This window comes from Protomyctophum parallelum (genome assembly GCF_964188405.1).
Source record: "Protomyctophum parallelum genome assembly, chromosome: 2".
Lineage (NCBI taxonomy): Eukaryota > Metazoa > Chordata > Actinopteri > Myctophiformes > Myctophidae > Protomyctophum > Protomyctophum parallelum.
This window is the reverse complement of record NC_139699.1, coordinates 16,955,520-16,967,363: the sequence shown is the minus strand read 5'-3', so window position 1 is coordinate 16,967,363 and position 11,844 is coordinate 16,955,520. Positions and strand designations below refer to the sequence as shown.

The following is an 11,844-nucleotide window of genomic DNA, read 5'->3' as shown; positions in this document are numbered from 1 at the left end:
ATAAACCGTATATGTAATGGGAGAGCAGATCTTTTCTAGTAAATGTATAAATATCATTGAAAAGTACAAAGAGCCTGTGTCTAAAATAAATAACTTTATGTTTTCCACTTCCTGAAAAGTACAGCCTGACTTTGACGATGGGTCCAGGCAGGATATCATTATTATAATGTGTCGTCTTGTTTCCGACTACATTCTTAGCATATATCTTTTTATCTCTCCCAGGGTGGCGTGCGACGGGACTTCCCCGTGTCCAGTGATAAGTGTCACAAGTGTGACAGGCGCGTGTTCGCAGCCGAGCGCATATGTGCCGAGGGCCTCTATTTCCACAGGAAGTGTTTTCAGTGTCATACATGCGGCTCCGCCCTGCGTCAAGGAGCACATGCGTTTGACTCTGAACAGGGTACGTCATTAAATATCAGCTCTTTTATTGTTCTAATCTCTTCTGTACGATTCCCTTTTTTAAATTATAATTATGTATCTATTCTCTCACTGCGTCCTGCCCCCCCATACAGTATCACATTCAAATCTAGGATGGTAATTGTTGTCATCTTACAGGTGAACTGTATTAAATCTAGGATGGTAATTGTTGTCATTTTACAGGTAAACTGTATTAAATCTAGGATGGTAATTGTTGTCATCTTACAGGTAAACTGTATTGCAAACCTCATTTTGCTCAACGTGAGAGTGGAACAAACCTACGGCGGAATCATTTCAACTTGCGCTCAGTAAGTTTCTCTGGAGCGTCTTGTCATGCAGATTATTTACTGGTAGTTCATTATTACTTAAAGCCCGGTCCACAGTACACCAAAGATTCGCAAATGCAACTCCTTGCAACTTGTAACCAGTTTCACCAGCCTGAATTGGGGTCGGTGCAGTTTTGGCATTCTGGAAGCAGTTGCAGCAGTCGCGAATCATCAGTAGTGACTCGGGACTGGGCTTTAGATTTACACTGTATATATGACCATATATTTTTAAACCTCTCTCCCCTCATTCAGAATCACAGTGGAAACAACGTGCAGCAGGATGAATCTGCCACCTCCCCGGGTTCTCCAAACGGAGACACATCGGTCGGACATATTGCCACCGACGGGCAGCCATCGAACCCGTCGGCAGCAGCAGCAGCAGGTACCCGCCTACGCTGGTTTCTGAAGAAGGGTTTGAGGTGGCCTCTGAGCGTGACTCCCCGCGGCGGCTGTCCCGCTGGGTGCGTGGCACGGCCACGGCGCTAAGCCTCCACCTGAGGGACAATGCCCACGACTATACGTTCCTGTATGAGGTGCTGAGCCTGGGTGTTCCTCTGCTGCTCATGTTGCAAGATATGCTGCTGCAGATGTACGCAGAGGAGGAGGCTGGACCTGTCTCCTTACAGGCCTCCTTACAGCCTCTACTGCTGTGGCTGGAGGAGCATGTGGGCCAGAGGCTAATCTAGACACTCGACAGGGATCCATGTCCACTAATCCCTAACCGTAACGCCTGACGTGCTTTTCAACTGAAACTGAAACGATACACAGTTTAAGTCCTGAGTGTTTATTTATCTCTTTATTTGTCAAGTTTTGACTCTCTCAGAGTTAAATGAACACTCTGGATTTTTACTGCGTAGATAAAGCATTTTGCTGGCATGTTTTTTTTGTGTCTTGCCATATAATGGTGGCCACATGCACCTTTTTTTAATGTTTACTTACATAATTATTTTTACGGTCATATTGAATGTGTATGTAGCTCTGAAATGTTTTATATGTCCTTCTGCTAAAGCCAAAGAACAGACACTGTATGTTGTTTTCATTGATGTGGCAATGCAACTGTTTGCAAATCTTTTTCAGGGTTATTGTAGCCGCATACAAACATTCCCGTGGATTTGTTGAAAAGGCTTTACGATGTCACTTATGGTTTTTTGATAATAGCCTATTTAAATCAATTTAACGGCTACATTATAAGATGTAATGAAATAGAAATGAAACAGTAAAAGCCTCTTGAGAGAGAGAAAAAAAAACACTCTCAGACTTAAATTAAATTGGGGTTTTACTGTGCAGGCGTTAGTGAAAACAAAAGCAACATTTTACAAGACCGATGGGCTATAATTGTCAGTGCAATCTGGGCTGTATCAAGACTGCTGAGGTCAACAAATCCATTGCTGTAGAATCTTCTGTTTTAGAGAATGGCTTTGAAAATGGAGTCGGCTTTTAAACTGTTTTAAACTCTGGTTAGGACTGATTTCTTTCATGGTTAAAAGTGATCTATATGTCACTAACTTGAAGCACTTTATCTTTGGGAACATTCTGAGACCATTTCTAATGAATGGACAGGGTCGGCTAAGTGTTGTATTAAATAAGGGCCTATAGTCTTTGAGTCAGGAATGTGACCTGCTGGTTCTGTTTCAGTATCTGTTTTAAATATGTTTACTTGTTTAAAATTGTTTTGAAATAGGCTACTCTGTCCACAGTTAATGTTTACTCCCAACATTATTCCAATACTACACTTTAGTCTTGTTTTATACATTATGTTTTAAGTGTACTAAGTTTTGTACTGTGTTGTGTTGAACAGTAGGAACAAGCAGATCATTGGATTTCTGCTTGTTTTGTTACATGTTGCTCCCACCTACTGTCTGTATAATGTATTATGTATTGTTATACATAATACATACAAAGGTTCGACACAAACTAAACTAAACATGTTGCTGCCACCTACTGTTCACAATCGGCAACATACTGCAAAATACTGAAATGAATACTATGCATGGCTATTACTGACTGGTCAACGAACGCATCTTATGCAGCACGTAATGATTTTAGTCTGAAATAGGCTTTTATTTAAGAAATAACTTTTTGTTTAAATGCTGGATAAAATGCTCTGCATTTGCATCTGAATGTTGTTGTCTTTCTTTTAACATGTGTGATGTTGTGAATGTTTAACATGTGTGATGTTGTGAATGTTTCCCCTGACACATTTTAAGCATGGTGTATAAGTGTGGAACTCAACTGCATATCTCTTGTTCAGTCGAATACTGGACAACTCACCCCGGTGCTTGCCCGTTTTTCCTCCCGGAATTTTCCCCAGTGAGGGGGATAACTGCTATAACTGCTAATTGCAGTTTGTATTCTTTTTGGAAAAAGATTTTAAAAAAGATACTCCTTTGGAAAGGCTTTATCATTTTACTTATATTGACCATATAAACAATTTAGTATAGGCCTAATGTAAGGTTTTGCCCATTCAAATGGTACCTCGTCAGATAATCCCCACATATCCTACAACAACTTCCGTGAACAGACTTCACTTCACTGTAGTAGCTTTTCATAAATTATATTTGTACTTTTATATATTTATATATATATTATTAAAGTTTATAGTTGGAAATATTCAATGTCCAGCCTCTCCCACCCCTCACTGGGGAAGATTCCGGGAGGAAATCAGAAAAGGGGTGAGTTGTCATACACGTACACATTGGATCTTGCTTTTGAAGCACTTTAGATTTGGAATATCTTTCACCCTAAGAATTTTCCTCAACAAAATGCAATAGTTTTTTCCCCCCACTATGATATTGATATTTTGGGCAAGAAAGAATAATGCTGTTTTTTTTTTCTCGTTTTTTTAGAGGAGCAAGTCTTCCTGTTTACAGTACTGATCAAACTGTCTAAACTCTAACCTAAGAGACCTAACATGTTTTACAACCCCACACAAACCATGATGCTGTTTTATTTTAAAGATGGTGGGTCTTTTACTGTATCTTGATAGTTATGTGCCTTATATATCTTGTTACCCTCCTTGTTTTAAGTGGCCTGTGTTTTAGATGATTTTCTTTTTTGTCAACTCTTTCCCCTCGTTCACGTGAAGCCTTTTATGAGGATGGTGGTGATGACCCACCTGGATGGATGGATTAAAGGAGGATTGACATTGAAGGTGATCACCTGCATGGTTCATGATGTGGACATTGTTGTGTGGTTACTGTATTAATATTACTCACCATAAAGGTGGTTGCACACCGGCCGCGTTTTTCGGAAAACCGATGGAGAAACGCTGCTAAAAATCCGAATTCGTGCCCGGTGTTTGGAGACCTTTACTGATTCACAGTTACAGTACTATCAAAAAACAAACAAATACGTCTGAACTCTGTTACATGATTGGACAATGTATTAGAATGTAAATAATTAATTTAAACTAGGGATGTATCGGTCACATATCAGTATGGGCCGATATTTGCTGTTCTCGGTCAATATATAGGTATCGGCAAGACGGCAAATAAAACGGACATTAACCGACGGCAGTAGCCGATCTTTATCTGTTGATAAAGGTGGTTGCACACCGGCATCCGATTTGCGCCCGGTGTGTGGAGACCTTTAACATACATTTTGCGTTGGCTATGTTGGTGTGTTGGTTTTCTGCAGCCTACCAAGCTATAGAATAGATTCTGAACATTTATTTCTTGTAGATATTTGTTTCCCTGCCACAGAAGGGGTAAATAAAAAACAACAAAAACTAAATAAACAATCGGTATCAGTATCTGCTAAGGGCCGATTCATACTCCTATTTTACAGCTGTTTCGGCGCTGTAGTGCCGAAATGATTTCGGCTCGTCAGAAATTTTCAGTAGCACCGAAGAGCCGACTTTAGGACGGTACCCCCCCCCCCCCCCCCCCCAACCTCAAATGACGTCACATTGTAGGCTCTACAGAGCCGAACCGACTTTTATTCGTCTCTAAAATAGTAGTATGAATCTGCCCTTAGTTATTTTAAACATCGGCATCGGCCAATAATTTCCATATCGTTGCATCACTAATTTAAACTTATGTGTTTGAAGTGATACTCGGCATGCATTGCTGTTATGTGTTGCACTGATCCTCTGCCAGGTGTTTCTATAAATAGCCTAATTTAAGTGCAATGTGTCACTTGGCAAAAAATAACAGATCTGTTCCATTTGACAAGTGACATCCTTGTGCGATGGAGAACAAATTAAGTTTAACCACACTGAGGGCTGTATTTTGCGTGTCTTAAGTACCAGGTCTTATTACTTAACTTAAGACATGGAGGCGTGATCAATGCCATTTGACTATTCTGAGTGTCCAAAGAGCATTGACCACGCCTCCAGGTCTTAAGTTTATAGTAATAAGACCTGGTACTTAAGACACGCAAAATACAGCCCAGGATCTCTATTCTGGGGTGAACATTCAGCCAAAATAGGCTACATCTACATGATCTGCAAGCTCACAGCACGTGAGCTGGTAGATCTGCAAATTAGCTACGATTTGTATGGAAGTGGGGGGGGGGGAAAGGAGAGGGCTCTGGGTAGGCCTATGCCAGTCAACTAAGCATGTGGGGTTTGTTTGTTGATTGAATACTTTATTTTTTAAGTTTGCAAAAAAAGTTTGCAAAAAAGAATAGATTAAAAAAAAGACAAACGATAATATACAATTCTATGCAACAACATCATATAAACGAGTAGTAATCAAAAAGAGAGAAAAGACAATTCTGGTGAAAGGCCATTGACTTTTTACAGAGGCCAGTTACAAATTGCAGCCACCAGTAGGCCTAAGTATTAGTATGCTTTCAGAGCGGTTTTGAAAGAGAGTAAGGAGTCAAAAAAATGTTCTGACTGTTGCAAGACTGTTCCACATTTTGGTGGCATAACAGTAAAACGAATTTAACCCCTTGTTAGAGCCGAATCTGGGTTGAACCATAACAGGATTTGTGGAGCTCCCTCTGGTGGTGTGATTGTGAACGCCTTTAACATTTTTTAAGTAGTTTGTCTTTGTGCTGGAGAGCTGTGTAGTGTATCTTGTAGACCAGGCCCATTGCAAGTTGCTGTACTCTGTCTGGTAACAAGACTACTCGCCAGTTTCTGTTTTCCTCCCAGAATTTTCCCCAGTGAGGGGTGGGAAAGGCTGGACAGCAGACGGCTGGACTTTGAATTTCTCTAACTATAAACTTTCATGACAGCAGACGGCCTATAAGTACAAATATAATTTATGAAAAGCTACTACAGTGAAGTCTGTTCACAGAAGTTGTTGTAGGATATGTGGGGATTATCTGACGAGGTACCATTTGAGTGGGCAAAACCTTACATAATTATACTAAATAATACTAAATTGTTTATAGGTTCAATATAAGTCAAATAATATAGCCTTTCCGCAGGAGTATCTTTTTATATTTTTCCAAAAAGAATACAAACAGCCAATAGCATATTACAAAGTTATCCCCCTCACTGGGGAAGATTCCGGGAGGAAAAACGGGCAAGCACCGGGGCGAGTAGTCCAGTATCCCTCTGTCCTGTACCCTGAGAAACGTATCTATCCCACCCTATAGAGCGTCGCAGTCCCTCCCCCTTTCAGAACGACGAGTGGCCCAGGGAATGAATCCCAATGCATTTTGACCATAGGCATTTTTAATTTATTTAAAGACCTTTTAAGTGTCGTACGAAGCCAACTCTTGTCGTGACGAATCATGACAACACACACAATATTTTGGACCAAACAAATAATTACAAAGAAGAAAAACAACAAAAAAAGTGTTATAACCTGTTTTTTTTCTACTTTCTAATTATTTGTTTGGCCCGAAAGATTGTGTATGTTGTCATGATTTGTCACGACAAGAGTTGGCTTCGTACGACACTTAAAAGGTCTTTAAATAAAATAAAAATGAAATGCATTGGGATTCATTTCCTGGGCCACTCCAAGAAAGCTTAGAGAAGGAAAAGACACCACCGTCATGGTGTCACGTGACTGGACGCCAGGGCTGCGCCATGACACCCCACCACGCCCCCATGTGCAAGAACTCGCAGCGGAAGTTCGATGAATACATTGGAGTGGATGGGAGCCCGCTGGACATCTTGTAAACAAACATTATTTATGAACGATAGCGACCTTTGTCATATCGGTCCAGGAATATAATAGAAGACATATCACAGATTGTTTTCCGACTGGGTGTTTTTCGACTTGCTAACTGTTTCATTTTATTCAGGAATTTAAAGAGCACAGAGTACGTTTCTGGGCTGCATGGGCTTAGCCTGACTCCGCCAGCTGGTGGCAGTATTGGGTTCACAATCCTGCCTTCAAAATCCCATATGCCTATATTGTTTTTAATTCATCAACATTACAAACTAAATAACGCTTAAAAAATGTTGAGAATAAAGGATTTTGCAATATTACAAGTCAGTGGTGTTTGATGAAATACTTTTTTTCACTAAAAGTAAAAGTTGCCTATTAATAATAATAAAACTTTATTTGTATAGCACCTTTCATGACATGAAATGCAGCTCAAAGTGCTTTACAGAACAATTGAAGTGTCTATTTGTATGTCTCTAAATGTTTTGATGAATTGAACAATGTGGATCCTGTTGTAAACAAGTGTAATGCTTAATTGGGTCGTCCACTCACAGTTGACAGTCTTTGTTGAGTTTGTGTTTGAAATGTACTGTAATTCTGCAAACTGTTAAAAGGCGGGTCCTATAGCCTCACCCGCAACGAAGCCAAGTCTATGTCTACCAGACTCTTGGCTGGAGACTCGTTCACGGAGGAGGAGGAGGCGATCACCACCACCACCATCCTCCGAACGGAACCACTCGGCGAAAACAACCTGTCATATGTCTTCTTGTATATTCCTGGACCGATTATAATGACAAAGGATTGTGAACCCAATACTGCCACCAGCTGGCGGAGTCAGGCTAAGCCCATGCAGCCCAGAAACGTACTCTGTGCTCTTTAAATTCCTGAATAAAATGAAACAGTTAGCAAGTCGAAAAACACCCAGTCGGAAAACAATCTGTGATATGTCTTCTATTATATTCCTGGACCGATTATATGACAAAGGTCGCTATCGTTCATAAATAATGTTTGTTTACAAGATGTCCAGCGGGCTCCCATCCACTCCAATGTATTCATCGAACTTCCGCTGCGAGTTCTTGCACATGGGGGCGTGGTGGGGTGTCATGGCGCAGCCCTGGCGTCCAGTCACGTGACACCATGACGGTGGTGTCTTTTCCTTCTCTAAGCTTTCTTGGGCCACTCGTTCTGAAAGGGGGAGGGACTGTGACGCTCTATAGCATAATGAGTAGGGTTAGGGTTCAATGAGTTGTACTGTACCCTGAGATATCTATCCCACCCTGTAGCATAATGAGTAGGGAGAGGTTCAATGAGTTGTACTGTGTAGGTAGCCTGACCAGTTTGTTTTGGGATGTCTGAAGCCTTGTTTTTAAAGCCTCAGGTTTATGATTACAATAATAGCATTGACTTGACGAGTAGCCAGAAACCAAAACAAAGCAGGTTGTTATTCTTTGCATTTATGCTCCAGGTATCTCCTAAATGGGAACATTGTCATGTCTGTATTCTCTGTGATTAACTAATGTCTAATGTGTCAGAAAATCCACCATACAGTAGGAAGTCAAATACCAGTAAGACGCCCTGAGGGCGAGAAGCGACGTCGCGCTGAAACTACAGATCTGGGAATGCCCATATATGGACCCTTTTTTTCCCTCCGGGCCGGGTAGGGCAAAAACATGTGTGCTAATTATTAAGTGGCCTCATGCCAGCCCAGGCAGGGCCTGGCATCAACAGGCGTCAACAGGCCCATCTAGAGTTTGAATGGACGGGTATCAGTCAACAGGCCCGTCTAGAGTTTGAATGGACAGGTATCAGTCAACAGGCCCGTCTAGAGTTTAAATGGACAGGTATCAGTCAACAGGCCCGCCTAGAGTTTGAATGGACGGGTATCAGTCAACAGGCCCGTCTAGAGTTTAAATGGACAGGTATCAGTCAACAGGCCCATCTAGAGTTTGAATGGACGGGTATCAGTCAACAGGCCCGTCTAGAGTTTGAATGGACAGGTATCAGTCAACAGGCCCGTCTAGAGTTTAAATGGACAGGTATCAGTCAACAGGCCCATCTAGAGTTTGAATGGACGGGTATCAGTCAACAGGCCCGTCTAGAGTTTGAATGGACAGGTATCAGTCAACAGGCCCATCTAGTCTAGAGTTTAAATGGACAGGTATCAGTCAACAGGCCCGTCTAGAGTTTGAATGGACAGGTATCAGTCAACAGGCCCGTCTAGAGTTTGAATGGACAGGTATCAGTCAACAGGCCCGTCTAGAGTTTGAATGGACAGGTATCAGTCAACAGGCCCGTCTAGAGTTTGAATGGACAGGTATCAGTCAAAAGGGAGACATCGAAGAGAAAGGATGGATGGGGTAGGATCAACATCATGCAATGTCAGAACAGGTCAGCTCCATATATGGACATCTAAGGTTTTGAGGTTCAGATGTAGAGTTGCTGAACAGCTCCATCTATGCAGATCTAGGTGATGATCCAGTCTTTTTTTGTATGGCTATCCAGGGTTTGATGAGGTCATTGTTGTGATCTTCATATATGGAAACAGCCATATGTTCACGTGTCACGAGGTGTGACGGACTGATGGCCATATATGGTGGCATGGCGTGTCACGAGGCGTGCCGGACTGACAACCATATATGGAGGCGTGACGGACGGACTGACTGACAGGTTTTGCAGGTTTTCATAGTAATCTGCGACCCATAGGTCGCAATTAATCTTTAAATCTATCAGTGAATCAGTGAGTATCAGAATAGGTTGACTCAACTTGACTGGCAGCTAATCGGTACATTTTAGTTTTCCAACTAAAGACCTATTCATACTCAGTTTTAGGTGATCAGGTGACCACCAGAAACTACAACACTACAAACTACAACACGCTGTGGAGGTAAGCGACTCAAAAAATAAAATAAAACATGCACGCACACATACATACTAAAAAGATTACTTAAAAAACGTGACTTAAAAAACATATCTTAAAAAAAACACTTAAAAAAGGAGAACTTAAAAAAGTACGTAATTTATTAAAATTGTTGTAAGTCATCCATGCGGACACAGACGGGGCACGGTGGCACAGTTGGTAGTGCTGTCGCCTCACAGCTAGAAGGTCCTGGGTTCGATTCCCGCTCGGGGCGCTGTGGGTGCTGGCGGCGTGCTTCCTCCTCCGCGTCATCAGTGTCCATACCCGAAGGCGGGGTTGGCGAAAGGGCCTTTCTGTGTGGAGTTTGCATGTTCTCCCCGTGTCCCCTAGGGTAGGTACCCTCACAAAAACATGCAGTAATCCTGGTCTCTAAACTGCCTCCCCCTGGCCAGCTGGGACGCCTGATGGAGGGGAAAGGAACTGGTTGGAATAACGTGCTCCTACCACGCGCTACGTCCAACCAGGGAAACTCCCCCCTGTCAGGTGTAAAGGAGCAACTTGGACACTCAAGCATGAAGGAAGCATGAGTTAAGTCCGTTGCTCTCCCTAGGTTGGCGGAGGGTGTGTAGAGCCCAGGATCACATCACAGGATGATTGACACAGGGGTGAAAAATGGGTTACAAAATCGTGGGACAAAAAAATATATAAATCCATGCGGACACAGATATTCAGGGAAAAGCATGTTCACAGGACATTTCTTGCAGCGGTTCAGTAGCCTTCACAGTAAAATCCTCAGTGGGTCATTTTGCACCCTGAGGGTTAAAATAAAACTGAGATTTTTACTGTGTAACTGTTATCTCCTAATAATCTGATATGAATCAACTTTGGTTGGAAATGAATTATTTGTTCAAAGCACTTGTTACCATTCTATCAGTTTTCAGCCTTGTTTCTTTGCATTTTTTCATTCTCTCTTCTTTAGCCAGAAGCTACCAGAAGACAAATATCTCTTGGCCAAACAAAGACAGAGAATTGTTATCCCTAACACTATTGAGGATTATTTGAATATTGCTGTATAAAGTTGTTCATATCCGACTTTGTGTGTCGTGGGTTATATTCTATTGCTGTTTTGGTTTATGTAATCTAAAACAAACGATAAACAATTATGTGAGCGATGTTATCATTGTTAAGTTATACTTCTGTTTAATTATTCAACTCATCTTCAGTCAATAAAGCCTCTTTTATATAACTGAACCGATTATATGACAAAGGTCGCCGGCTCCATTCACTGCCATGTATTCATTGAACTTCCGGTGTGAGTTTTGGCTCCCATGAAAGTGTCATGGCGCAGCCCAGTCACGAGACCAATTCCTTTCCTTCTCAAAGCTTTCTTGGTTTTTAGAGAGCTGGTGGATGGAAATGAAGCTCCACCCCAGCGGCAAGCTTTTCCTGGAATCTGGGCAGACAGCGGCTTTTGGCCGTGCATGGAATCCTAGGTCTGCTTACACTAGGTGAGTCATTCTATGAAAAAAAAAACCCAAAAAATTGCAACAAAAGGTTTTTCAATGGATTTTGGTAGTATTGGGCATGCTAAACAACATACTAAAAGTTTACCAAAATCAACCTCCCAGAAAGCCGCCATTTTCAAGATGGCGTCCATAATGGCTGCGGGGAGCTTAAAATGGCTATATCTCAAATGGAGAAAATGTTTAAAAGGATTTATCAACTGATTCTGGTACCTCTGGGCATGCTTAAGGACATACTAAAAGATTAGGAAAATATACCTTCCGGAAAGGCGTCATTTACAAGATGGCATTCAAAATGGCAGCTTAAAATGCTTAAAAAGCACGAAAAGCTTAAAATGGCTATATATCAATAGAAAAAAAATACACAAATGATTTTTCACTTGATTATGGTACCTCTAGACATGCTTATGATCATACAAAAATATCTAGGCGTTATTTTAAAAATGGCTGCCTGGAGCCATTTGTGGTTATACCTTAAAGTTGGTTACTATTCAACCAACCATACTGTACCTTACTGTATGGTATCATACTGTACTGTACCGTACCGTACCGTACCGTACTGTACTGTACTGTACTGTACTGTACTGTACTGTACCTTACTGTACGGTATCGTACTGTACTGTACTGTACGGTATCGTACTGTACTGTACTGT

At 41.6% G+C, this 11,844-nt stretch overlaps 1 protein-coding gene across 3 annotated transcripts in view; it reads left to right on the top strand.

Annotated features, from left to right (window-relative positions):
* The window catches only part of LOC310855071 (bifunctional glutamate/proline--tRNA ligase-like), a 49,091-nt gene extending 37,969 nt beyond the window's left edge, over positions 1-11,122 (top strand). For 2 of the 3 annotated variants that reach the window (XM_083759940.1, XM_083759938.1), the window contains 6 exons: positions 223-400; positions 646-725; positions 996-1,125; positions 3,829-3,894; positions 9,635-9,695; positions 10,648-11,122. The gene's annotated coding sequence lies outside the window, so the exon portion shown is untranslated. The remainder of the gene's footprint in view (positions 1-222; positions 401-645; positions 726-995; positions 1,126-3,828; positions 3,895-9,634; positions 9,696-10,647) is intronic. The other variant, XM_083759939.1, reaches the window with a different exon arrangement.
* The last annotated feature ends 722 nt before the right edge of the window (positions 11,123-11,844 follow it).